Here is a 27,973-nt window from a genome sequence, read left to right as displayed (position 1 = left end):
GGAAACGAAAAGGATAACACTTTGTCCATGCAGGAAAGAGACAGCCAAGTAACGACTGCGCGCGCGAATTATTCTTCTCTTGCCCCCTTCTGCCACCCCCCCCAGTGTGAACGAAACGTGGTACACGTTTTGCATACAATATAGTACGCGTCTTTATATCTTCCCGCGAAGAGAGCACTTTGAAGATATCACGCGAGTATCCACTGGCTAGCTTCGAACGAAGAGAAGAGAACATGGAAATCGCGAGCATCGACTTTGCGAGCATCTCCGAGACGTCGTACGCGAGTTCCTAGACGAGGAGAAAAGAAAATAGCTGGCGAAGAAACGTAAAGAGATGTCACTGAATCACAGATATTACGTAAGTAATCGGACTTGTTTTTCGAACGCGAGGGAAAATGAATCGTGAAGATAAGATGCGAGTTTTATGCTTACATTATTACGAGAGATAATGCGCGATTTGTATATATGTATATATTTATTCGATCTTTAAATTAAGAATAATTGTCGAATGAGAGATATTCGTTTCTCTCTCTTTCTCTCTCTCTCTTCCTCTCTGCGGCTTTAAAATTCAAACATTCTCATTTGGAAGATAATTCGTTTTTCTCTTCGCGCGCGCAGATATTCGCGTTGTTGTATTCATTCTGACGCGAGCAAAAGTTTTTAGTTACGAGAGCTGCTGAAGAAGCACTCGTCGCTATCAACTTTAAAGTCGGTTAGTGGGTTGGACGCGCGCTCGTCGAAAGTGAGAGATAAATATTAAAGGAGAATTTAACTGATTGAGACGCACAATTGAAAGTTCAGCGCCGCAACAATAGTCATGATACGATAGTGAACAACGTTATCAACAACCATTTCCGAAAAGTTTCATTTAATTATCAAAATAATTCCTCTTACGAATGTGCTGTAATACATGAATAATGTAAATAATAAAATATAAACAATAATTAAACTAAAATTTCGGAATAAGAGAGAGAGAGAGAGAGAAAGAGAGAGAGTTCCGTTTCCCTCTGTCGAACAAATGACGTTGCTCCAGTTAATAAAGTATGCCGAGATTACGTGAGACTACTACGACAATGCGGCGTTCTTGACGACAAATTCGAATCTCCTCGCGGTACGGTTATTGTTCGCAATGGCCGTAGCAAGAACATAATAGATAAGCGTGGACCTCTCACCGGACGCCAGCAATGTTGCTGCCAGATATCGACCGCTACTGTCTCCCATCCCTTCCGTGCATCTCCCGCAGCGAGAGAATGACATCCGTCCAAAAATTAAAACTGTCTCATTTAAACCTTTTTACCCGCGCCGGGAGAAAAACATTCTCAGCGCGTTGTCTCCCTGCTCTTCATCTCAAATAATTATGAATAATTAAAACGTCCTTCCCTAAAAAAAATTTCTTGTCAAGTTCCGAGTTTTATATATTGAATGTACCTTACGTAAGTACAACGGAAGTATTTCGAGCCGTGTTCACGATCGAGAGGACAGGAGAGGGGGATTATTTATGCACATGTATCCATCTTGTATATTGATTCTCGCGGCACATACGCGACATACATTATTGTCATTACCTCGTCGTGTTTGACGGGGAAACGTAGAGCACGTTTAAAAACGACTGGGATGACATCGACGCGAACGGACGTATAAAATATGCGCGGTAAAAGTGTCGCTGACACGTTGGAAAAATCGCTACTGCAGCCGAAGGAATAAATTATCGATATATCCGCGTTCTCCCATCCGCTTTTACAAGCGAATTTGCGCTAAGTAAAAGAAAAATCGCGCTAAATTTTCCTGAGAAATATCGAACATCGATCTCTCGAATTTATAGCGGATCTTTGTGTTTAACTCGTCGATTATCGCGGAGATCGTTAAAGGAGCATCGATATGTCGAGATAATTATCATCGCAAAGAAAGACAAGATAATTGCCACGCGTTAAAAGTTCAATTAGAGAAGCGATTAAGTGTACGATCGATTATCTGAAGAATGTTATCCGAGAGAAAGAATTTTAGAAACGATTAGCGAACTATTTTCTCTAAAGTATGTCGTAAATCTTGCTTCCCGTTCTGATAGAAAACGACGATTGTAATAAAAAAAATAGATTATTGAAAATAATAAATTTGAGAATAAATGATTAAAAAATGCGAATAATAATCAACAAGAGCAAGAGACCCGGGCGAGAAATATCGGAGAAAGATCGGAGTGTTATATATATGTTTAAACTTTGTTTTACCATTAGCAGTCGGTCTACTAGAGACGAATAGCACCGGTAATAAGTCCAAGTCCTTTAAGACGCGCGGTGTTCCGCGAATTCTGCAGTAGAGGAGATCAAAGTCTTTATTGTTTGCCGGCAAGAATACTTAGCACTTTAACGAACAAAGGCCTCGGACATCAAAGACCTTGTTGAGAGCTAATGAGAAATTATTTGTACATAGCGTATACAGATCGTTTCGAAAATCATCTTCTTTAAATCACAGACATTAAACTAATGATTTTTTTCTTTTATTAGAGATGTCAACAAGTTTCAAGTTTTACGTTTTAAATATTACGAGCGATTGAAAATTACACTCGGTCTTGGCGAATTAATCTTCAAAAGTGCGACTGCCGATTAAAATTCCACGGAAACGTATTAAGTCTTAGCACGCAGGTATTGTATTGTCACAAGGACAATGCAACATATATTTCGTCGACGGCAAATAAATGACAAAATTAAGTCTCGAACGGGTTTATCGACCGTACTGGTATTTCGCGCCCGAAATCCAGGTGATCGGTGCCGAATAATGCAGATTCGCAGCATGTTTATTCATAGACGGTCGCTTGGGTACCACGTGCGTCGCAGACGCATGTTGCACGCGTGTGCGTGCGTGCGATCGTCTTGTACATACGCGCGCCGAATCCACACCGCCGATCGGTGCATTGTTATTTTGCTCCGTTAAACGAGACACTTTAAAGACGTCTGAATCATCTCATCTATTCGTAGAGACAAGGCTGTATACGTGAGACGTTAGAAACATTCTAATATAGGGTGTCCACTCAAATCTTGTACGAAAATTACCTGATTTTCCAGGTATTTTGGTTCAAAATTCCAGATAAAGAGAATATTTTAAAGATTTTTTGATGCAATTGGTTAAAGTAAGTTTTTTTATTGTACGCATTTTCTAGTTTCTCATTCATTACTAAAAATTAAAATAAAAAATATGTACTGTATATTTAATATTTTGTTAAGACATCGAAAAAAAAAAATATATATATATATATAAACAAAGATAGATATATATTTATGATATATTTTAAACATATAATTCACAACTTGCTTTATTGGCGGTTTGCCTACTGCTTACAGTATAAAAGCAAAATTACAAAAAGAAAATTTTTTAAAAAGTTCCCCGAGTCCCAATAAAATTCTCTCAGAATGCCATGTTTTCCATATTTTCCCAGGGATACCCTGTAATAGGACATTTCTCCAAACGCTATGTTTATATCCTGATATGTTATAGGACAAATCTCATATTCAAGATGTGAAGTTTGAAATATAACATATTAAATGCATTACCAGTGTTATCGCTCGTAAATATCTCACTTTATTCCAAATGATCACGATTCATAAATATCTAGCTACGAAGAGAGCGCGTCATTTACGACGCCAACTGTCAAGACGCATGTCAAGATCGTGGACAAAATTGCCGCTGTCGACTTTCGTCATCGCGTTTGTTGCGAAAGCCCGTTCTGTCTGTCTGTCTACGTTTAACTGCTCTCGATTTTCTCGTCCGCGGACTGATTGACGCGTGCATCGCGATCACTTTTCCCAACGCGACGTCAGCGACTTTTCGAAATGGCATAACGACAATGCTCCATGTAAATATAGATTTGCAAATTGATTCCTATACGCGCACGTAGATCCGCATTAGCCTATTTTCCTTCGCGCACGCCCCCGCGATGTGCCATCGTTTGCTTTCGCGATAGAAAATGTTCTACGACACGAGAGAGTCTACTTAAATCTCGTAAAAAAAAATCCCTGGAGAATATTTCAGAGATATTTTTGCCAAAAATCTAGGTAAAATTAAAAATTTTTAAATGCAACTTTCTAAATTTTTTGATCGTGTGCGTCTTTCAATGCTTTTAATTCATACAAAGGAAAAATAAAGAGCCACTTATAAAAGTTTCAAATGTTTAATTTGAAAATACTTATACTGAAAAGAATTGAATAGCTTTTGTAAAATAAACAATTTTTATTTGTACACGACATGAAAATGGAAAATCTCGTTTCATTAAAAATGGCAATAAAGAGAGACACGATATATATTTATAATATATTTGAAACACATATAATTGACAATTTGCCCAATTCGGCCTATAAAAGCAATATAAGATCAAAACTATCAAATAGAGAATTTTTAAAAAAAATTTCTAAGTTTCAATATAATTCTCTGAGAGCTTTCTCCAGAGAGTAGATGTTGCTGTTTCGCCAAAATCACGAAGCTTTACGGATGACAGGTGACGTGAAAAATTGTCGCGACCAAGAATCACGAAGCAACATTGCATTTAAACATTTTCCAAAGATAATCCGAGCTTTCGAGATGCGATATGAATATACGTTCTCGCGCAATCCCGTCAGCAGCGATCGATCAGATTCGAGGGCGAGAGAGCCGATCGCTACCGTTTACGTGACCTCGAAGGGTATTATGGTCGAGTGGTTGAGTTCTAATAGGATTAAACGCCGGGTCGCAATAGGGTCGAATTATCAATTTCGCTACGTATAGCCGGCCGAGAGAGATTCGCGAGGGGAACTCGGTCAGAAATTCACCGCGCGATATTTATCGAGCTTTCCGATCGCAAAACTTACAGGGATCTCGCGTCGGCAGCGATCGGCATTAACCTTGCACGAGCAAACTTTCATCGTTACCATCAACCGTCGTCACGACGGTGTCAACGTAATGAACGCTACACGCCGGATCGCGGGATACTGTACAACGCTAATGGAATGTTCAGATAACATGCGCGGAGAGATTACTGTGCATGTACTTACGTACTTTGTATAGGTCAATGACGCGTCGTTCCTCTACGCCGTCCGCTATTGGACTGATCCGTTCGCGATCACACAGTTGATAATGTATAATTTTTTTATTGTATACAATTAGTCGACGCGTCAAGGCTCGGCGTTAATCTTGCGCGAGTAAACTTTCATTGTTATCATCAAACGCGACCGCCGTCGCGACGATGTCAACATAATAAAAACTACATACCGGAACGCGGGATACAGACGTTAATAGAATGTTTAGATAACATGCGTAGAGAAATTACTGTGTATGTACTTACGTACTTTGTGTAGGTGAATGACGTATCTTTCCTCTATACTGACAATATATAATATTCTATTGTATATAATTCGTCGACGCGTCAAGAATATCGCGTGTCCTTGTAAACATTGATTACTGAAGATTGATCAAAACAATACTATTCGTTTTCGTCGCCGTTCTCGTTTGCTATTTTAAAATATTTCGAGATTGTTGAAGCGATAAAAATTTTCGTTTTATCCACGAGAAAGATAATTAAGCCGTCGTAACGAATGCTTTAAGGGTCCAGCTACTCCAGCAATATAAAAAAATAGATAATTTATTAGAAAATTTTTTTGAGGAGTATTAAAAATTAATCTCTTTGTGTGTGACATTTTACATATGTTTTTATTAATGTTTAAACAGTATGTTAGTATTTTTAAATCTTGGATATTTAATTTTTTTTTTGTTCAATATGAATTTTGCGCGTAGCGTGTTCAAGAACGACGTGACATGCTGCTTCTCGTGTAATTAAAATGAAAAAACTCGGTCTATTTTTTTTCCGAAGAATATTTTTGAGATATTGAACTTAATTGGGATCTAAAAAATTAATATTTAATATCTGATTTTTTGATTTTTTAAGAAATAAAAAAATTTCAGGAAAATTTCAATATTATATTTAATTTAAAAATATCACTGCTTTGTTATTTTTCACTTTTTTCTAATGAGATTAATTTAATATCCTAAATATTCTAGAAAATAAAACTAAAACGGTTTTTTTTTTATTTCAAACAATTACACGAGAAGCAGCATGTCACACCGACATTTTTAAACACGCTACGTGCAAAAGCTCGTATCGAACAAAAAAAAAGCTAAATATGCAAGATTTAAAAACATATGTTAAACGCTAAAAAGAACAATTTCTAATATTCTTCAAAAAAGAAATTTCTAAATATTATCAATTTTTCATACTGCTAGACTAGACTGGGCCCTTAATTCATATAAGCATTGAGGACGAGGCATGTCAATCCTGTTATCGTAATGAACCCTTGACGAAAGCGTAGGATTTAATAGAGTGGGAAGCTGATGCAACGGTTCGATAATACGGCCGGAAAATTTTGTTTGGGTCAACAACGCGTTACGCTGTATTTACGCGGCTGGCATAATGGCTATTAGTTCGATCACGCCGCAGCGATCGATCGATCGCGTTGGAAATAGGATATTTAATATTCCGTTAATCTCGCCGCAGTATAAAGCGTACATCATTATGCGACTTTTAAAATCATTATCCTCTAAACGAATTTTCGGGAAACGATGCCGCGCTTCGTTTAAATTCGTCGAAAATTCGTGTCATCAAAGCGGCGCGATAATGAGATCTTTGTAGAGTAAATTGATAACTTTGGAGATAATCTCTCTTTATAGTAAAAAAATTATCTCGTTACATATAAAAAAAAAAAAACGCGTATTTCGCGAGAATTGAATTTTGCGTAGAGCTGCGGTGGATACGGCGGGTTGTCGCGTTTTAGTGAGAGGGTGGCGGCGGTGCAGAAAGAAGGCCGGGAGGAGGAGGGTGTGGGCCGTACTGCCAAAACCCGCGACCTAGATACCGATCGACCCACCGACACACATTAGAGGAACCAAGAGAGGAAAACCGAGGGATCGAGGAAGGGAGAGAGAGATGGAAGCGACGCGGGAAACAAAGATCGACGGAGATAGAATGAAAGAAGAGAGAGACTGATCGGATTCAGGAATGCGACAAAGGGGCAAAGGAGAGGAAAGAAAGAGGCCGGAATCGAAAAACTAGGGGAGAGGAAATTCATTTCTGTGTGTGCGTAGCACGTGTTCGAGAGCATCTCTTTAAAACCAATTCCTTCTCTCTCTCTCTCTCTCTCTCTCTCTATCTATCTCTCTCGATAACAGTCAGTGCATTCGATGCGCGCTGCGGATGCAAGCCCGAAGACGTGAACGTATATTATTACCGCGGCTTATATAATACTTTCGGGATAGACAGCGCGATGCATTTTATTTCCAGCGGCAAAGTGCACTTAAATGCCGTAACATGGCCGCGGATAGCAGTCTCTCTTTTTTCCTCTCGCTGTTTCTTACGAGATGCATCGGTTAGAATGGCCTCGAGGATGCTGCGTGCGCTTTTGAAAAGCTCGTTGAATTAATCGGATTTCTCCAGCAGCGAGAGTTGCAAAAAAACTTATCTTTTAAGTTTCCTATACGTGTGTATTCAAATAATTTCGTTTGCATGTATCTCGAGTAGAAGAAAATATTCTTCGTTCGTCGGAAAAATATAAGTTTTCTCTCATCTCCGCTTACGTTTCAATAAAGTATCCCTATATTATAAATTTCTTAATTTTTGATACTGTCCGCTCGCGCGATTGACGACAGTCGCACGATGCTTATGACACAGCAGGGGATGAGATTGTTCATTAGGGACGCCGATAGCAGAGTGGTACAATTTTGAAATCAGTCGTCGTCGCGATAAACTTAATCCATACAAGTTTGTGGGACAATCCGTTTATGCATATTACCGTTCTAAAAGTGGCACTGGAGTTATAGGACTTCGTGTCTCATAAAATTTAACATCGTTACACACAAACAAAGTTCAAGATTACGTGGTCGCAGTCGAGAGTGCCTCCTACGTAACTACAACTGTCATCGTTCACGCGATCGTAATCTCGCGCGAATCTGCTCGCCGGCAATTGCTGTTTGATATTTTTACGCGGATCAAAAAGAGTACTAAAACGTTCAAAATATAAATAGCAAAACATATACAATCAAAAATATTCTCTGAGATATATGACAAGATGTCTACTCAAATCTTTTTAAAAAAATTCCATGAAAATTCTCTATTTTTGAAGATAATTTTGTTCGAAATTTCAGGCAAAGAGAATATTTTAAAGATTTTTTAATGCAACTTTCTATAAAATAAATTTTTTTTATTGTATATGCATTTTCTATTGTAATGCTTTTCATTCATACAGAGGAAAAACACAGTCATTTAAGCTTCAAGTGTAAATGTACTGCAAAAAACTGTATATTTTTCGTAAAATAAATATTTTTCACTTGCATAACATTTTCAATTTTTATCACTAAAAATTATACTAAAAAGAATATGTACTGTATATTCATTACTTTGTTAAGACATTAAATATATATAAACAGAGAGATAGATATATATTTATAATATATTTTAGACATACATAATTATCACAACTTGGCTTATCGATGAACTACAATATAAGAGCAAAATTATCAAAGAGAGAATTTTTTATAATATTTCCTGAATCCCAATGAAATTATATATAATATAAGAGTTCCCATAAGAATTCCTTAATTTTTTCAAGAAAAGAAAATTCCTGAGAATTTCAAATTTTCCAATACGTAGATATCCTGTATAAATAAAATGCGCAAAATTGCGGTTACGAGGTAAATCTGGAGCGATAAAATTGACAGATAAATCGTCAGACATGATCTGTAACCGTGGACAGATGGATCCAATTACATTGGTATGAAAGGGTGCATCGATGGCAAAATCGAGAAGCAAAAGATGTCGGAAAGGGACGCGAACGGAAGACGTGGTCCGCCTCCAGCAAAAGATTGAAGACTCTTCCGGACAGAGAGAACAAAAGCTTGTTTTTCGAACTTATTTATCAACGTCCGCAAGAGCGGAAAGGAATGCTTGCCCGTATGACGGAGTAGTGCAGTGGGGCGCGAATTTCTTCTGCCTCGGTCGAAAGAATGGCCACGGTTCTTATCGTCGATATTAAAGAACAGAAAGAGCGGGCTTGTCGTAGTGACGCGGTGATCATTAAAAATTGTACTACTTTATGCGGAGAAAACGCAGCTCTCCCTCTCTCTCTCGAGGAGAGAATAACGTACGAGGGTAATACTTGACGCGAATCATCGCGTCGTAAACTGATCCGTTTAATTAGCATCATAATCTCGCTCGTGAATTGTGTACGCCTGCCCGTTTGTAAAATATAGCCGAGAGAGCCGTTGGCTCGCTGCCAGACAGAAGTAATGTAACGTAGTTAGTTCCTGCAATAAAAGAAGAAAAATCTCGAAATGCGGATAATCGAAAAGGATGCGCAACGATAATTTCGTTGATTTATCTTGACAATATGCGTTTGTTTATACGATTTACTTGAGCCAAGTATAATATATTCAGATTTGTCTACGGGCTTAAAATCTGAAGAGAGTCTATCCAGAATAATTTCTGCTGTAGAGCGTCCTAAAGGGACATTCAACTGGCGGGCAGGATTAAGGACAAAACGTGAATACGACGCCAGAATGAAGAGACAGCTTCCCTTATCGAGTCCACGTTGACGGGAATATGATGTATATATAGTTTATCCCGGACTATATATATGCTTATGAGCAAGTTTCTATAAAAGTAAAGAAAATTGTGTCCCCGGATTAGGAGCGAAAATACGAGGGCAACAGCTTCCTTATTAAATCCGCTCTGCGACAAAATATAATGTGAGATTTTAGCGTCAAGTAATTTGAAAGAAGAGAGTGATATCGTGTCGTCTTTAATTAAATTGGGACGGTGTGTACGTGCGATAAAGGGGAAAAGCGTCGCCGCGTCCGTCATTTTTCTAATCGAAAAATTGGATAAACAAGCGCGAGTGAATATATCTATGCATCGAAAGACGTTCTAGGCTCGCGATACCCGCTCCGTCATCGCTAAATCGTGATTCGATAACGGGATAAGACGGTAAAAAGCACGAGTAATCAATAATAATCGATGCCAAGAAGGAGAATCCGGGAAGAAGTTCGATCCTTTCCTCGTTCGTTCGCGACGAACGTATCGGTTATTTTCAGTGTTAACTCGATTCGACTCCCGAGATGAGATTGCAACTGGCGTTAACTAGGTTAACGCGACGGAGGAGTATCCGCGGAATTCTGCAATTTTTTTTCCTCGCGGAGACAAACGAAGGGTCTGGTGGCGATGGCCAACCGTCGAGTTGCCAAGGGAGCGGCGCGGGGTCGACACAGTGCCAAGTGCACCGAAAGAGAGAGAGGAAGAGAGAAAGAGAAAGAGACCGGAAGTTTCCGTAAATTATACACACCGAGCCATTTTGCGGACTTAATCAAACTTTCCCCTCCGGGGGATTAGCCGGATTAAAGCTCGGTACGTCGCCGGCGTCTCGTTCAGTCTACTCGCTATCGTTTTCGCGACGATGCGAGAACGAGAAAGTTCCCGGGATCGCTTCTGGTCCAATTAAATCTAGACAATGTCCAGATTACCGCGGCTCGCTCGTTACCGTACTCCGCTAAAGGAGTTCGAAAAGGGAAACGATCCGTTGTTACGAGGAGTCAATTTTTCAATGGGCAATTCGCGAAAAAAATGTATGCATCTCTTTTTTGTACATATTTTTATAAACCTCTTATATATATAATAAAATGTAATATAATTAAAAGACACATACAAATAAAACAAATCTATAGCGATAAAGATAATGTTTACATTTAATTTATTTTCAATTATCTTAACTCGTAAGAAAAAAAAAACTTTTTTGACCGAATAATATGCATCTTCTTTTTTGTAACAAGAGAGTGAGAGATGTTTGCTAGACCATTTACCATATTCATCTTTAAAACAAAGATGTCTGTGCATATTCCGTTGCGTAAAATAGAGTTACGTACCTCGAGGGGATTGTTATCGTCTCCTCATGCGAGGAGAGCTCGTAACAAGAAAGACTTCCTTCGAAAAAGTTCGCCAGCAGATCAGATCGCGAGCCAATGCGTTAGGTAAGACGTGATTTATGAGATATCTTGTATATACGATGGCGAGGCCCGACAAAGTCTAGACTCTAGACTTACTCGTTCAATTGTTCTCCATTGAAGCGTGTCTTTTTCAAACGTTCGTCCGCTGCAATGCAAATGTTTGCTCCGCGGATTCGCGCCGGCAAACAGACGTGCCGTGAATTATTTAATCGCTCCTCCCCCGGGGCTTATCGATATTACGTACGTAAAACCGAGGCGCATATTCCTCGGCAGAAGCACACTCCGCTTTTTTCCACATCAATTTTATACACGTTGCGTTTCTCTTTATATGTATTAATTTCGCGCCGTCGAATAATTTGCCGTTAATTCACCCGTTACATTGCAACAGGATATCGACAATCCGGATACGACTCTGACAGTTAAACGACCGATGCCTTACGTGTGTTGTGACATTAATGTACGTGAAACAACATCCGAGGCGGCGGATGCTCGTGTATAGAAATAGCTCTTCCGCAGATCTTCATTGTGCGGTAACGAGACGTTTCGCCGCAGGCGATAGATACAGTCGTAAAACACAGAGTTACTTTGCTAGAGCTCCATGGCAGGTAGTAAGAGAGACACGCCGATATTACCGTATGCCTCGGGTTAGTAATCATACGAGGTAATCGAATATGCCATTAATATAAACCATTTACATTACCATATTGTAACTTATCTATAACCTCGAAGTCTTGCGCCACCAATTGACTTACCTAACGCTTTTGCGCGTGCCTTACTGCGAGAGATCAATATTCGATATAGGAGAAAGAAACAATCGCAATTTTCTTTTTCTGAATTTTCTAAAGCACGCATCTGCGTGCGATATAAGGTAAAGCACGATAAATAAATACAAACACTCGTTCCATTAAATTGCAACAGAAATCGAATTCGCTCCAGAAACGCTCGAATCCGCAAAACTGTCGAACCTATATTACACACAAACATTGTCGCCGTGTTTCTATTTTGCGTTTTCAATGGACGTTCTTCGACAACGAGCGCGACGCATTGCGCAAACGGATATTTTCCAGCGCGACGCGACATTTTCGTACCGTTCCATTCGAAAGAAAATTAAAGTCAACGGCAGAAAGTGTTGGACGCCTTCGTGTCGGGTACCTTTTGCCGGACCGTCGTCGATCGCTTCCCGATAATATCGGAAAAACACGTTGTTACAACGCGTCCCCGTGATACACTTTTCATGCGCGAGACCATTGTTAGTGTCGCGAACCTGTTTCCGGAAGGAAATTAAATGTGTGGACGGAGAATTACGAGTTCAACGAGATCTCGATATCATCTCACGGCAAAAAGAACATTCTTTCCCGATAATATCGGAAAAACACGTTGTTACAACGCGTCCCCGTGATACACTTTTCATGCGCGAGACCATTGTTAGTGTCGCGAACCTGTTTCCGGAAGGAAATTAAATGTGTGGACGGAGAATTATACGAGTTCAACGAGATCTCGATACCATCTCACGGCAAAAAGAACATTCTTTTTTTTCATCTCACTCTCGCGTCATAAACAAAGAAAAGAAATCGCAATAAAATAAATTGAAAGAGCGATAAGAGTTTATAAATGTAATTAACGATTTAAAAGACCTTCGGTCCAAATATGCGGACCAAAGAGACTGGAGTAGTCGTCGATTTCATTGAGCTTCCGGTTGTAAAACGGGGCCCCAACGATCGATCGACGACGACGACAAGGATCAAGTGACCCGAATAACCTGCCGATTGAATTTGGCCGTCATTATTTATTTAGGTGGACCCCATCGGCCGAGCAATCTCCAGACACGACTCGAGAGGAGAGAAAAAGAGAGGACGTCGGGATATCTCGCCGAGATACGGGCGAGCCAATGATCGATTTTAATTTCCGCCTGTTGGAGGAAATAAATTGCGCTCGCCTGTGTATAGAGAGATACAAATCGTATCCGGTGTGGATGCGTGTATATGTGCACGTGTATACGCGCATACTCGGGCACTGTCGCGCTAAATGCGCAAATTGGCGGGTACGTGAATGGTCAAATTATTCCAACGCGGCACGCGTTAGAACGAGAATACGCAGACTCGGAAGCTAGATGAACACGTCGCTTATATTATTGGTTCGCCAAAATGTTGGCGGTGGTAAAGTTCGTTTGATAAACGAGCAACGTATCGACATTCCGATGAACGGCAATGTTTCTTCGTGGCAATTGACTACTTTAATCCACTTTAATTTAAAAGTCATTTTATTTAAGATTAATTATACACACGGCAAAGTATCTCTAAAGAAAAATGATACGACGATTATTTACGTATTTTGATATTTTCCAAGAGTCTGAATCGATATCATTGAATATCTGTAGTTATTAGATTTATTTGAAACGCAACGATGCGATTTATTCGCTCGCTGATTGGCTTTACCGTCGCATAACGAGATTATTTTCGACAAAGTCTTCTCTCGTGATGGCTGATATATTTTGCAGAGAGGGATGGAATATTTCCACTCGAAAAAGGGGCGCGCGCGACCGGAGGGTTGTTCCAAAGCGAAATCAGGACAGACGATCAGAATGGAGTCATCGACGAAGGGTGGACGGGAAGGCGAAGGGTACTTTATCACATGGAACAAGCCGCTGCGATCAATTTGATTTTTAATTTAATCTCAGCAGCGCATAAAAAGCGGGTTTGCCTCTCTGCTATACAAATACGTAACATTTTACCTCTGTATAATTAAATATCGTTCCTCGACCTATGAAAATATGGTGTCGCGTGAATCGTGCATCCTATATTTTTGATATTCCCATTTTCTCACGAGCCATGAATTCAGCGTAATACGAAATAACGATATTAACCGAAATTTCTATGAGAATAAAAGCGGAATTAAAATTCGAAATTCCGATCAGAATTTTATTTCTCTTTTCTTCGTCATAAAAATGTACCTTTTGTTGCCTGCATTGTTATTACTCGTATCTCTAAAACCATTGTATTTATTAAGTGCATCTCGAATAATTAGAAAAAAGAAAAAAACCAATAGACTCTCTCTTTTATTTCGATGCAAAGTAAATATCTTTTGCGAAAAAATTGCGGCGATTGAAGCGGTCGCAAGAGAAATTGCTGAGAATGAAGATGAAAGGACGAGAAAAGGGGAGAACGTCGAAAGGAAGAGGGAAGTGGACAAAGAGGGAGCGATCGAAATAAAGGAAGATGCTGTCGAGTAGAACATCGCGATGTGACTGAATTAATTATCGGTTTTTGACGCGACCTCGCATTCCCCAATCCGCATTTTTTTCAGGCACGCGCATTTGTATCTCTCCGTCCGTTACTTTTTCCGTTTTTCACGGCGAATGTACGAGTCGCGTTTAACCCAGAAAGAGGCTACATCCGCAAACGAAGTGCTCGGTGCAACTTCTCCTCCCTCATCCTCGTCGTGCGTTTCTCATTCTACGCTAGTCTCTCGTACTTTGATTTTTTCCGTCATCATTTCTATCTCATCGGAAAATAAATGTGTTTTCTTTTATACATGCATTAGATATCTCTTTGTTTCTCAGAGCTTAGTAATTAATTTGTCTGACAATGTCATATTTTATGTATTTTATACATTTTTATAAGAACCAGAGCATTTGTCAAATAAAACGAAAGTAAGAATAATATTTCAACGTTCGTTGAAACTTTTACGATGCACGAGAAATAACGCCCGAGCATATAATTCAAGGCTGTTTCAGGGACAGCAATTAATTTACTAAAAATAATGAAGCAATTAAGGATTACTAATAAGTCAGTCGTCATCGTGAGCGACCGACCCGTGTTGGAAGATGCTTAAAAAGTTTTTCTTTTTACGCTTTACACAGAGAATTCCGCCGCTCGCTTCGCCGATAAATGCAAGCGCGATCGATCATCATCCGCCCGCGGCGTTAATTCATTTAAGCCGTGGTTCTCGATTTTTTCATCTTCGAAAATGCGTAGCCGATAAACCGACGTTCATTCGATTTATTCTCGCCGCGGACAAAAATATTTTTGCCCGTTGCCGCGAGCTGTGCAAAAAGGCTAGCCGTTTCAACAACTAAATTAAAATGCGAGGCCACGATCAGCTCTGATCACCGACTTTCGAATTTCGATAAGTTATTCAGAATGCAGATAAAGAATAAATCTAAATTCTCTCTCTAAATTCTTGAAAATCTACGTGAGACAGCAAAGAATCTAATCATTTAGCGCGTCTCTTCGCAAACAACGTTTCGATTATTTATGATTTAAACATGTGGGGAGAAATCTATCAATTCACGTGAGAATCTGTCAAACGGAATTCACAGTCTTTGCGATGCTTTATGCTAAAATTGCACTTACAACCATAAGTCCGTGGATCCTCGTGATTAACAACGCGGCGACCGACATCGAAAGTAATCGTAAATCATTCGCGAAAATGGGCAACTCATTAATAAAAGGCCTTTACCGGGGTGAGAAAGTGACGTTCGCTACTGTGGTGGAAACTCGAAACTGGCAAGGTACCAAGTCACGAACAATACACCCAGAAATTCCGACACGTTCTCCATTCGAGCCAATCGAAGGGGTCTCTCTCTCGCCTGTCTACTTTGTCTGAAAAATGTCGCAATCCCGTCGAAACGCGCCTGTCGCCTGATCCGAACACGAAATCGCGATTAAAGCCGGCAAATGATAACAAAGATCCGCGAAATCCGAAAAGATTCAGCGTCCGGATAACAATAGAAAATCAAATTCCATTGATGTTGAAATGGATGTTACACCCGGACAAGGCAGCAAAATGCTCGTTGCAAGAGAACATCCATTCGTTTCTCGAATAGATATTCGTTTTTCTGTTTTCATGGCGAAACAGAAACGGCGGGCTGTAGTCGCTCTTCATAACATAAAAATCACAATCTCGCCTTGTGACGTCACAATCGAAACGCGAAATAATTAAAGACGCGACCATTATAATGTTGTCCATCCGAGAGATCAAAGCCTCCTCGCTTCCTTTAACGTATGCTTACGTGGCTTACGGCTATAATCGCGCTGTGTAATGCACGCATATATATGTATATACGAATATACATATATTCGCGCGCGCGTACGTTATCCATTCGTAATAGCGGGTTGCAAACCGTGCCGGGAGCTTTGTGGCAAACAGAAAACAGGCCACGCCACGCCGTTGAATACTCTCTGCGAATCTCCTCGTATCTCTCCTCCCGCCCTCGCTATGTATATTCGTTCCTTCTCGTATCATTCCGACAACTCGAATAAAAACTCGGAACGATCGGGATTGAGCGAGACCTATCTAACGCCCTTTTCTCACCGCGAAATCTCAACCGAATCTTACTCGAGAAATTTAGGTGAAAAAAATTGCATTGGACTTTTTTAAATAAATATAGAAATAACGTTTGAAATTTGCATATTCTATCATATAATTTTTTTACTTTCTTTCTCTCTGTTTGATTTATTTCTATGTGATTTGACGAAACAACATTGTATTTGCACTAACATCGCGAAAACTTGATTACTCCTTTGTCGTGGCTTACATAAGAGCGACGCTCAAGTGCATCTCTGTTAAATGCGACGACAATCCCCCAAGTTTGGCGAACCGATCCTTGCCCAAGGTGTGATTGCATCAGAGCGAACATTGGTGAAGCGGCTTTAGTTTCCGCTCAATGCAAACGTCGAGATTCAGTCGATCGCTCTAACCAGCAGAATGTTTTAAGGGATTTCCCCCGTACTATATTTACTGTCAAGTTACTAAAGACGCGAGAGGTATGGAACGCAACGCGCGAGATCAGTCCCGGTTACACTGTAAGCTGTTTACATCTGCTTGATTGGATCTACGTCTGCACCCACATACACACAGATGCACTTAGGTTAATTACCTACGTTACGTCAGTCGAGAATTAGAGCGTTGTACACACTCGAGAGAGATGCGGAACTTTAAAATAACTTATTTTCAAATATATATTCTGCAAATAAAAAAAAATAAATAAATAAATAAAAAAAAAAATCCCTCAAGATGCATCGGGTACAAGAAAAATATCGAGTACGTTTATAATTTCCGGGCATTAGACGCTCGATCATAAATATCGAGCTAATGCGATAATTATGGCACGCAGGTAGACAAAAGGGTCTCTCTAAGCTCCGCCGTGATTGGTCAATTTGTCCAAATAGAGCTCGACCGTCGGACGTGAGCTTCTTATTTTCACACGAAACCGCCCCGAAGCGGAGGGTAAAAGCCTCGGAATAGCGGCAATTAGAAATTGTCGGACCTTTTTTCGGAGAAGCCCGATCCTCGGCCCGTCTCTCTCGTCTCTCAGTGTGCATCCCACCGCCCACGGCGCGGTATGATTGAACACCGGATCATTTAGGGGATTTAGGAATCAAGACGGATCAAGAAAGGGAAGAACCTGTTCCCTTCGTCCGTGATGTTTTATTGAACTCGATAGTGCCGCGCGCGTACCGTATCCGAGATTAGACGGGATTATGTAAAGCGACACGAGGGATTATACCTCTTATATATCTCTATGTGTGTGAGATTTCTATTAATATTTTATACCGAGATTACTTAGCGGAAATATTGTTGTTATGTATATCACTTAACATAGTTATATTTTTTTTTGGTGATACTCAAAGTAATTGTATTTTACATACTTTGTGGTGAATATTATATAAAATATTACATAATATAAAATTATAATATATGATATATGATATTAATTTATTATATAATTATATATAATATGTTTCATATTTTATTTTGATGAATAAGATGACTTCAAGATGTGAATTCAAGTAAGAAACATCGCTTTAATAGTTGCAGTGACAGAAATGTGAAAGTCGGTCGAATCGATGGTAGTCGTTTATTTCGATGACGAAGCGTCAGCTGCACTTAACCTAATGAAAAATGTTGTATCGCAAATTTTTCTAGTGGATATCGACGCGCACGCGATGATATAAGGCGATCAGTAAAAACACGTCTTAGAAATGTGTGATCCGGAAATGTATTTTTTTTTACAAAATATTAAGAGATGCACCCTTTTTCTGCCCAATGTTTTCCTTAACTCCTGCGAAGAGTCACCGAAACGACAGATTTAACGCTAGACGTTGCGAGATGTCTTTGATATTTATTTATCTGCCTCCTCGCGGGAATCTAAGAGCTAATAAATTCGATGGAAAACTGGCGCGAGCTTATTTCGACCCTTCAGATAAGGGCGCATAATTTAAGAGGAAAAAGAAATATATACGTGAGAACACGCGAGAAAAAGGGAGGGAGGAATGGAAAGCATATTTTCGGTTGAGATATGCTTACCACTCCGACACGCGAAGCCAAAGGTCTTAAAGGCGAGATTTCTCGGATTTTCTTATAAGCGCTTTATATCTTCGTCCATTTCTTATTCGAGGTGCGTTTCCCGGTGCCGATTGTCGGGTGATATATTCCAGGAGTACCGAGAAATTGGCCAGAACGGAAAACATGCTCTCGTGGATCTTTCACAGATCAAAATCCGCAGATTGAATGCGTAAAGCGAGCGAGAATAAATTAAATTATATTTATAAAATACAATTAAAAATTATACGCATCGCGATAGTTATTCATAGTTACATGTGTGTGTTCGGTAATTGATTTATATTAAAATACTACAAGCTAATTAAAAATTTGATGAAAATAAAAACAGAAACGGGATACCGAGAATCGTTTCCGGTGTTGTATCGACCTGCCCTGAAAATTTACGATTCGACAAGATAATTTCGTAACTTCCTCACGTGGTGTGCGGTTTCTGTCAACGCGAACGGATAATTTTCTCGTTTCGGAGCGGCGAGGAAGACAGGAAATCGGCGGAAGGAGAACGCAAGCGAGCGGACAGGGTGGTCCAGGGAGTCTCGGAATTATTGCGGACGCTGCGGCGCGTCTGGTCTGGAGCGAAGACAAAGCGCGAGCCCTTTTTCTTCTTTAGCGAGATGCGACCTTCGAGTATCCGTCGCGCACTCGGATTACGACCGGGCCTGTCTATTCCCCTTCTCGTTTTACGTGAAAAATATTTACGACTCCCACGCAATCGACATTTTTATTTCGTGCTTGACGTTGGACAGACGCGACTTTATCGTGTTCACAAGGATCCATTTTCCGAAATTCATAGCTGATGCGCTTATCCTCGCAAGACTTCGCGCCTATTTTTTGGCACGAGTATAACTCGGGCACACGAGTTTGATGTGAGTGATAAGTTGATAGTTACACAACATGATAGTTAAGCATATTAGAAATATAGACAGTCTCGAACCCGAACCAAATGTCAATCACTCGGAAGCGGTTCTCATTCCCGAAAAATACAGTCTCTAAAAATCAGTCAAGTATTTCAATATCACAAAACGCAATAAAGATTGTACACAAATTCTTCGTATAACAATAAAATTATTTCATTATATTACCGACAAATCCCGTTGCACAATCTACGAAAGTTATGCGCTTATATTATTTTCAAAATGTTTTTAAATATATATTCAGAAATTCATAGATGCATGGTCGTTGGAATAAATGAAGAGAATTGCACGGGAACACAATTATCAGCGTTTATGCTCGATCCATCTCAGTTTCTCTATGTCGGCGAGTTAAATGCGTCACGTAAAATACGCATTCGCGATTTGATGTAACCGCATAAGAATCATTCGAGAGATACAGGCTCTTGGACCTTGGCGGTCAACAAAAGTAAGCGCGCGAATACTCCACGCGTTCGCTGAATATTTATCAGACGCCTCTAATAAACCTTACGTAAGCGATATCGTCGGTCGGCGCGTTTAGGAATCATCGGGAAAAGCGGCGCATTTATAACGGCGGAACAAAGGCAGAGCTTCAAGAAAAATCGTTGACTTAATTGGCGTCATTTAGCATAATAGCTAACGGCGGATCGGACCCCGGTAGTTGAATGAGTCTTCTTTCCCGCATTGCCCTGTCGTAACCGATTATTGTGCGCACAATGGGTTCGTACTACAATTTTCGCGGCCGGACATGGGCGATAGGCGTGAAATATCGCGTAAAAGTTTCGATGTGTATCCCTTTCTTTGTCTCTCTCTCTCTCTCTCTCTCTCCCTCTCTTTTCTGGTTCGCGACCCAACCCTATACTTTACGTCCTCGCTCGCTCGGAAATGCATGCAGTCGTTCATCCGTTGCATTATTTTTGGAACCACGGAGCATTCCTTTCTCGTACGATATGCAGAGCAATATTGTACATTCTAAAAAAAATTTATGGTACAATAGAAAAATTTATAATTACATATAAGTCGAGTAAAATAATTTTTAGCTTTTAATAAATTTTTCATCGCGAGAATATAAAATATAAAATAAAGAGACGCGCGGGAAAAAGACAAATTATAGCGCGATAATAGCGCGAGGAGAGAAACGTGCCGCGAGGCCGATTATGATCGACCTCCCAAGTGTTTCCGAATAATGTGGTATAAAAAACGGAAAAGACGAGAGGCCCAATCCTCGTCAAAGTCACGCACGCACCTAAAGCGAGGGTTAATGGAAACGTTAACGTCGACACGAAACGCTGTCTTCCCCCGAAAAGAGTCTGGGGCGTGATATCTTTTTTTGTATGTACAAATTACACGGATGCTGCTCCAGAGGCAGCGAGAACCCGATATCCCGGCGTCCAACGCGCCACATGTAGAAGAGATTCTTCAATAATTGCCTCGTGTCAGACGTAACATTTCGTATTCGATTTATTTAAATCTCTCTTTGACATTCTATAAAATATCTCCGATAAGATTTGAGCCCCCGCCAAGGTTTGGATTCAACGATATACATTTTCCCGGAATATATTCGGATCCTCGAATCTCGTTAAAACTGTGACACCATTCTCTTTTAATTTCTCTCTCTCTCTCTTCCTCTCTGTATTCATGGAATTTCGTCGCAATAACTCGCGCGCGACAAAGTTTATTGACCGATTCCGAATCGAGTTCTCGTCAAAACAATTCTCACATCAATATCATCGATAAAAATTCTCGCGACAAACTCATCTCATCAGTTTCACGCGTACACTTTTGCAAATACGTACCAAATCGTCGCGGACACGCTCGCGATGCACTTTGTTCGACGATTCGCATAGACGGTTCATTGTTCTCGTTTAATTGATTTTCCCTGGCAGACCCTATACAAAAATTGCCACGCGAGCGTGTCGGTCTCGCGAGGGATCGATCCGGAAAAAGAAAAAAAAAAAAAAGATTTCGCTCATTCTCCCCGACGAAAACTCTATCTCGTCGCAGTACGAGGCATCCATTCTCGCAGATTGCATTTCCGCGCATCGCGACGACAGTATACGCGAGAGTGCAGGAGGATAAAGATGTCACATATGGGCGTCACACCGTCGCGTCTTTATAGATCATTCCACGCTCGAGATTATACGTATGTATGCGTCGATACGAAAAAAAAAAAAAAAGAACCGGGCACGAGACGACGCGACAAGTCTCGTGACGCCTGGATATTCTCAACATTCCGATAAGCGACAGCGTACACAGGACTTCACAGATAATTCATCTGTCGTGACTCGACACACAGACGCGATATAAAAACTATTTCTCGATTAAATCAATTGCATATGTTTCTCGATAAAAAAAATATTAATAAATAAATATATTTTCTCTCTCTCGAGAGAGAGAGGTGGTTTCCGTTCTACTAAAATTTCTACTCATAATATGCAACGTTCAATATGTGCAGCGGTGTTCATTTTAATAATACGGTAAGGCAAATTCAATATTAACCCGTAACTGAGCCAAACTTCCAAGGTGCCCCAGGTTTCTACGACCCTCCCTTTCTCGAAATAGGCGCCTTTCATTAAGGACGAGTTATTCTGTAGCTTTGTTTCGCCGTCGACGAATTCGCGAATTCCAAGTACTCTCGGAACGGGTGTCATTTGCCCTGGCGCGCCTTTCGAGAGGAAAGTTTATTTTCGATCGTCGTGTCGCGCGGGACAATCGCTGCGGATATGCCTTCGGCAGCCGGATTTAATTAAAACTTTTACGACAATAGAGGATGACTACGAAAAGGAGGGGGAGCGCGAAAGGGAGCAAGACCTTATCCTCGACTAATCAATCGACATCGCGGTAATCAGGGGAAAAAAGAAGCGTGTCGGAATAGTTCTAATGAGTTAGCGAGAGCGCGGAGAACGAGAAAAAGGGAGTCAAAGGTCGGGAGAAGAGATAATGACGGAAGAGAGACCGATATAACTTGCCGCTATTCCGGTTCCACGTTCGAAACGAGAAAGCGAGAAAGTTTGCCTTTGCAAACCGTCAACTACGGCCAAAGTGCATCCGCGCGTGTGTGTATGGGTACGTGTGCATGTTTGTGCTCGTGCAAGGGCGGGCTGGTTAACGAGCATAAAATTGGTGGCGATCGATCGATCGCGAAAAAAGATCGAGCGGAAAGCTCTTCGGTGCGTTCTCCGCGACGGGGATTATTTTTTTATCCGACCGGGTCGACGAACCGTCTCCGTTCGCACCGCGAAATTACGGTTCGCATCGTCGACCCCCGGGGGGACGGAAAGGAGAGGGGTCAAGGGCTCGAATGTTTAACTGCGAGCTCTTAAACAGGCAGTAAAGTAGCGTAATGCGCGTCTGTCGGCCGGGAGTTGATCGATGATTCCTTGGGACAAAGGGCCATATCGATTTTATTGCCTAGAATATATCAACAGCTACATCAGGGAGGGAGAGAGAGACGCGCGCAGGCACCGACAATCTTATATATTCTTTGCACCGGCTGGAAACGTCTGGCACGGTCGGTTCTAAATGAGGCTCTCTCAAGAGGAGAAAGAGAGAAAGAGAGAGATAGAGACGGAGAGGGACGGTGTAAAATAAAATGACACCGGTGCGCGAGACACGAGACGTGGAATAGCCGCGGCCAGTCTCGTGCTCGCCGGGATGTTTCCTCGGCGATTTCATGTAGTTAAATCGTCATTTAAACAGCGCATTATGTTTAACCGCTTAAATATGTTGCAATAAATCGTAAATATTTAATTAGAAGATAGATAAAGTCTCGGGGAGTGGCTGAATAGAAAAGAAACATTCCAGAACATATCCATTAATTATACGTGACTCTATTTTTCTATTTCAGAGAGAACGGAAAAAAGATATGAAACTTTATAAAAATATTATCTGCTGAAGTTTATATATTAGATATATATTCTTTTTCTGTAATATAGCGATGTTAAAAATAATAAGAACGCGCATTCTCGAATCTTCAGGCTCAAGAGACTTTATGAAATAACTTATTGCACGCGTTACAAAAGGACAAATTCATTATTACAATATCGTTACGACGACGTTTATTTCCTCAATTCGGAATGATTTACGAGTACGTAAATGTACGATTATCGGGCGACGTATCAAAGCAACTCTCTAGAAATCTCCGTAACAAATAATGCAACTTTGTCGCGCGTGTCTCTAACAAACGCCCGTAACTTATACCGGTGACCATGCGTCCTTTGACGCGGAGCGAGTAGCTTTGAAGTTTCGAGGAACGTTTCAAAACGTCCGATTATATTCGTTTCGTTGGCAGATTAGCTGCTCGTTTTTAGACCTCTTCTAGAGAGCCGGAGACAGTTCGTCGCCGCGATTGCGAGAACGCGTACGTATCAGAACGTGACGATGCAAATAGATTCTCGCGAGCGAAGAAAAAAATCGTTCCGCATCTTTTTAAATATTTCGGCTCACGTTGTCTTACCTCTAACTTTTTTTTTCTTCTTTCGTTTGTGCCTTTTTTTTTGGAACTCCGTTTTACGATAGGACGACAGAGATACGATAACTGTCGGCCGGACGTAATTTTGGATGGAGTTACGAAGTGCAAGCTTGAGCATCCTAAGCGCGGGATGCGCGCGCGGTAATTAATATTCACCAGGCCACGCGTTGCATAGTCACACTTTATAAACGTCACGTACATGGAAAACGTCTACACGCGGAAGGTATACTAAAACAACGAGGGAGAGAGGCCTTTCACCCCTGTCCTTTTTCGACTGTCGCACGATTTCAAACGGGTTCGCGTATGTAACTCTCGGCACCCCTTTTATTGCGTTTCATTCAATCATCGCGGAAGTGGCGAGAGTTTCGACCTCGTTAAAATTTTATTGAATGCATAAACGCTTCGTGAATGCCGCTTTCTAATCTTATCGTTCCCGATTTAAAAAAAAAAAAAAAAAAATCACGAGCGTTTGGGAAATTTCTTTTTCACTTCTAAATTACGTTCAAATCACATCATCGACAAATTTCTTCCTAACTCCTATATAGGAGAGCATAATAAATTACATGCATCGTATTTCGCGATGCATCGAGGCGGATATAACGCTATCCACTTAGGCTAAAGCCCCAAGTCCTCCCGGAGACCCGGAACAAGTTTAAGCGGGAACGAATTTGAAATCACGGACCTCTAGAGATTCTCTCCCTTTCTCTCGTGTCATCGTGAAGACGTGTAGCGAGAAGAAGAAAAAAAAAGGAGATCACGAATCCGTTAAGAATATAGCATATATACGAACGTGTAAGTCACAGCTGGTCGTGATAAGACCCCTGTCATGCTTTTTCCGAATCACAAAATCAAATCAAACATCGCGAGTCGCGCGTTTAAGGGCGCTGAAAGCACTCCGGGAAGGGCCACCGTCGTCGATGGGGCCCTCGAGAGGTTAGTTCTTCAAACGCGTATAAGGAGCCCGTCGAGAGATGTTATTACGACAAATATTATCTTTCGGGGCGTCCCTATTCTCGGTTACGCTCGCGTGGAAGCGCAGGTTTCTAAACATACTCTCGATCCATAAGGACTTTCTTCCGCGGATGAACCTTTTACTTTTGTCGCCCTTTCACTCCGTCCTTTCCAAGGAAATTGTCCCTGGAGACGACAGCGTCATCTCATTGTCCTGACCAATTACGTTAAAATCTTCCTCCGGACAAACGAATTGAATTAAAACTAACCCTTAAAATTTACGCGGATAAAGCTCTTGGCATTATTTCTCGCTATGAATTCAAGTCACATAAACAGCATCCATGACAAATATGTATGATTACACGGACAGTTTGAATGCGTCTCTCGTTCTCCAGCCGATATTATATACCTTTCAGCTGGCTATCGATCAAACTGATTTATCGCCCATAATCTGTATCCACCAGAAACGCTGCTTATTCCCGTTTACAAATATAAACTGTATACATCTGCGAATATCGAGATTTTATGGATTCGCGTACATTATTATGGTGTAGACGATGCATCATATGACTATTAATAAATCACAAGCGCAATTCGCGCTGATTCACGTATCATGCGAGTAAGACGGATTAACAGATTTATATTTTCACAGTTATTACGAATCAATTTTACGCGAATTATTTTTTCCTCCCGACCTACTTTGTTTGTACGAAATTATATATTTGCTGCGACATGAAGATACCGTTTTATCGAGATACCAAGCTTTCAACGATTAATCGTATAAATCCGAAATTAATTTCAATTTGTCATAAAATACAAAATACGTCAATGGCATATACAAAAATACTGACCGGATATGAATAATTTGAAACTTCATATATCTGCAATATTTTATTGACAATCACGTGACACTCATGTGCCGAAAGAAATTGCATTCGTTTTTCCGTTATGTCGAAAGGTTTATTGAAGGTTTATTGGCTCAATGGGCACCACGTGTTTTTCCTTTCTGACATTCGCAAAGCAGGCACAAAGGAAGCGACACTATCTTGCATGAACAGTTATAAAATCCTATACAAACGAACATTTTCCTTCGTTCCTTCAATGCGCAAGATTTCGTGATAAAAATAGTAGACGAGATTAAAACGAGAGATTAAATAATACAATTTCCTCTCGGCAATATAAATATTTTCGCTTGTAAAAAGCAATCCTGCATTTTCTCTATTTTTTTTTTCCGGCCGGAAATTATCAAGTAGTCCAAGGATATTTGTTGGACGTGCGTTCACAATTTGTTATCGAAACAATAGATGATTAATGGTGTAGAGCAAAATAAGCAGTAATAGAAATTACAAGAGTACAAACCGACCGTATAAAATCCTTGTAAAAAGAATCTTTATAAGAATCCTTAATATCCTCGTTATTCGAGATGAAAGTAATGTGCTTAATTATATTACGTAATCGTTGAGATAAACGAGGGATTTAAATAGATGTTGGATGTTTATTTTTGAAATTTTATCGCGAAGAAACGCAAGTCAGAGGAGCCCTTCTTGCATGTATAACGGCACGTTGCCAGGCGCTTAATGCGTATGCGAGTACTTGTCGATTTGCATTTATATTTGACCGACGGCGACGCGGACGCTATGTCGAACGCCGTCGTCCGTACAAATGGCCAAGCGCGTTTTTCCAATAATCGCCGCGAACGGCCTTAATATATCGGCCAGACCAGGAGTTTTACAGACGGCTGGTGGTTCGCCGAAAATAAAATCAAACCGACGACGAAGCCGGCAAGATCAAAGTTCGGTTGAAAAATCTCAACGGCGAGACGAATCACGATGGAATTGTTTACTCGCAAATAACAATTTCCCCTCTCCTCCTCTTGTCTCTGTAATTATAGATTCGCATCTCCTGATAATTTGTGAAATAATATTTATTCATATAAATTAATCGCAAAATCTTGATTTCGATAAAAAAAAAAAAATTTGATGAGTTTCAGGTAAGATTAAAATTTTTTATTCTCAGAAAATTTCGTCGAATAATTATGAAAATAGCTATCGATTTTTTTTATTCGAAGGAGAAGTTGGCTGGAGGCTCTTAAATATTGTCTGAAAAATATTTTCTTTCTAAGAAAGATTTCTTTTTTACTTTCTCTCTTCTAAATCCGCTTTCAATGTAATTCCGGCATTGGTAGCGCGAACATATTTTCCAACGTGATTCACTGCGTCCATAAATCGTCGCACATGTGTATTTCTGACTTTTTAATCGATTCGAGTAATAATCAGTCGATTTATATTCCGGTGCGTTTCGCGTCGCGCTCATAATCGGCAAACGCTTTACGAATAAAGGAATCGAGGCGCGACTTTGTAATTGGCGAAACACGCGTGGATCATGCGTGACATAAACAACGCGTGTATTCAATTCGGCGATACGCTATTGACTCCGTAAACAGGTTACCGCAAAGTCGACTGTTTTTAACGGAATGCGAATCGAATATGGGCGTCGGCGACTATAAAGAAGCGCTGCCATTTGTACAAATTATTATCCTTCCTCGTCGAAGCATTCGCGTGCGGATTTATTCTGCGATCTAAATATAAATGCGTTTATCATTTATCCCGCTCCTCGCGTCTCACGGCGGGAAAGTCGCGAATGTGAAGTCACGCGGGGTTCCGCGTTCATTGAACGCATCGCTGCGTTTATTTCAAACGAGACGGCTTCGAGATTCAACGTCGAGCAATTTTTCACGAAAATTTTCGACCGGGTAAAAGTGTTTTGATTTCGAGAGAATATTAAAGAATTTAATTTATCTCATCTTCAAACGAAAACGCTCCCCGCGATATCTTTTCATCTCTTTATCCCACCACGGAAGACATGAATCTTTGAAACCTGACAGAAGAAATTTTTTATTTCACATAAAAACTCAGATTTTATGTTCGCCAACCCATTCGCACGCTCTTTCCGATCTTTGAGATTCTTAACGCGCCGCGCGCGGCAAGATGTTTCTCATCCCGCGTTCTGAAAAGATTCCTGGCAAATTGTCGGCGAAAAAGCGCGAAATAAATTCGCCCGAGAGCCGGCTAATTGCGTGTCTCTCGCGGTCGTCTTCCTTTTTTATTTTTTAACCTTTGGCCGCGCGAAGGAGACGCGTATGCCGTACGTATCGCCACGTGCGTACACACGTGGACATTCACGAGGGCCAGTCGCGGTTACGGTCTCCTCTCCCCTTGCACGGGGGAGAGAGAGAGAGAGAAAAAAAGAAAAAAAAAAGAAAGAAATATTCGGGGAACGCAGAAGGGAAGAG

At 40.6% G+C, this 27,973-nt stretch overlaps 1 protein-coding gene across 1 annotated transcript in view; it reads right to left on the bottom strand.

Moving 5' to 3' along the window:
• LOC115242265 (very-long-chain enoyl-CoA reductase-like) overlaps positions 1–27,973 on the bottom strand; it is an 81,364-nt gene that overhangs the window by 25,018 nt on the left and 28,373 nt on the right. The gene's annotated exons all lie outside the window — the stretch shown is intronic.

This window comes from Formica exsecta, unplaced genomic scaffold (genome assembly GCF_003651465.1).
Source record: "Formica exsecta isolate Colony F162 unplaced genomic scaffold, ASM365146v1 scaffold59, whole genome shotgun sequence".
Lineage (NCBI taxonomy): Eukaryota > Metazoa > Arthropoda > Insecta > Hymenoptera > Formicidae > Formica > Formica exsecta.
This window is presented reverse-complemented; position numbering and strand designations above follow the sequence as displayed.